Source organism: Hyla sarda, chromosome 8 (assembly GCF_029499605.1).
Source record: "Hyla sarda isolate aHylSar1 chromosome 8, aHylSar1.hap1, whole genome shotgun sequence".
In the NCBI taxonomy this organism is placed as follows: Eukaryota; Metazoa; Chordata; class Amphibia; order Anura; family Hylidae; genus Hyla; species Hyla sarda.
This window is the reverse complement of record NC_079196.1, coordinates 228,216,966-228,219,146: the sequence shown is the minus strand read 5'-3', so window position 1 is coordinate 228,219,146 and position 2,181 is coordinate 228,216,966.

The following is a 2,181-nucleotide window of genomic DNA, read 5'->3' as shown; positions in this document are numbered from 1 at the left end:
AGATTCTTAGTGTTTTTTTTTTTTTTATTGTGTCTAGCTTCTGTATTTGGCTCACAAATCTCTTTATTCTGCTGCTCATTCTGACATCCACTGCTCAAGAAGGACTGAGTGCCAGGCAAGCACTGAGCCTGCTGTCACTCACCATACATTCATTTTTTCCCTGAGTCTGCTGTGCTGTGCTGGGTCTCTCCTCCACTCTGACAAGACAGGAGTGAGCACAGAAGAGTGCCCCTGCCTGTGCTTCGGATGGGGAAAAGATGCTGCAGCCAGATAGGATTATATTCTGGATGGTATGGGGACCCCTAGAGGTCTTTTAAAAGTATATTAGAAAGGTTAATTTTTTTTGCCAAGATGTACAAATGGGACTGTGCCCATTTAGGTTCCGGGGGAAAAGGTTCTTGTAGAAGCCACTCATACAGAGATTTGTTCTCGAGTTCCCTTTAACCTCATTCACTCCTAAAGTGCCCTCCAGCAACATTGCTCATCCGAGTTAACTACTGGGTTTGTTTCCTTATCTCTCTACTCAAGAGCGGAAGGGACTTCACTCTCTCGATGTGGGCAGAACCCCGAACATCTGTGTGGAGAGCACCAGAGATAAGAAAGTCGGAGCATCTCTTTCATTCTTTCTCAGGGAAGAAAAAGATTCTAAAAGTATCTAAGCTGCTTTATCCAGATGGATAAGAGAGAACATTTCTGTTTGCTGTAGGCAAGCTGGGTTACAAGCACCGCAACTGATAAGAGCTAACTCATCCACAGAAGTGTCTACCTTATGGGAGGGAAAGAAAAGCATCTCTATCGGCCAGACTTGTAGAACCGCCCATCAGTCTCTGTCTCACACATTTGTGAATGACTTCAGACTGGATATTATAAAATTCAAACAACCAGTGGAGTGGCACTACAGTCTGTGCTGCATAACAACCCTCCATCCCTAATGGATAATTGCTAAATCCCCTTTGGTGCTGCTGCTGTACGACGTAAAGGAATGTTTAAATTTTCACTCACCATAAATTCTTTTTAAATGCAAAAGTAGGTGTTATATATGCTATGCATTAAAATAGTAGGACGTTTGTGCCCCCAGGGATGGTGAATATATTAAGTTATAAAGTCCCCCATGGCCGCCCGGCAAGTAGTCCCCTGGGTGGGGACTATCACTTACCAGCTCAGGTCGCTGCGGCCGTGACCCCGCCCCACGTCACCGATCTGCTCCGTCTGCTCAGCGTATGTGTGTGTGTTTCTGCAAAACTTCCAAATGGCTTAAAGGGATCCAATCAGCAGATTTCAGCATTTATAACACTTGACAATGTTATATATATATATATATATATATATATATAAAACTCAATGGGGTATTTATCAAAACTGGATGTGTTTTTTTTAACCTATATTTTTTTTTTTGCGTTGTTTTCGACGGACTTGCGCCAAATTTTTCATTTGTCGCACGCTATATCGTAACTTTGGCTTTTATTGGGTTTACTAGCCAAAACTGATGGTATGGCACTTTTTTATGTCAGTTTAAAAATGACTTTGAATTGCAACAAAATTGCGGTATTAGTAACCGTTTTTGCGACAAAGTATAAAAGGCGCTAATAGTAAATTCCCGACCACTGCAAAAGAAGCTGTCAAAAGTTGATTTGCAGTCGGAACCTGAAAACAACGTAATGACAAAGGCGCAATGAAAAGTCGCAAATCGCAATGTCTGGAAATTTGACAATAGTACGCAATAAAAGATGTGTACATGCAATGATGAATACACTACCCCCCAATGTGTGTATGTGTGTGTATGTATGTTCCTCAATCACGTCCAAACAGCTAAAGTTATTAACATGAAACTTGGCCACATGTTACTTATATGTCATCAACAAACATAGGATAGGTGATTTAACCCTTACTCACTCCCATTTGCCAGGGGCGGGGTTTTCGTTTAAAGTCCCATACAAGTCAATGGGAAATATATGTTACTGCATAACTTCCAAACGGCTGGAGATATTTCGATAATATTTGGTCACATGTTACTTATATATCCACTTAAAATATAGGATAGTTAATTTAACCCTTAACTACCCCCATTTGTGAGGGTCAGGGTTTTTGTTTAAAGTCCCATGCAAATCAATGAGAAATGTATGTTCGCACATAACTTCCGTACGGCTGGAGATATTTCAATAATACCTGGTACACATATTA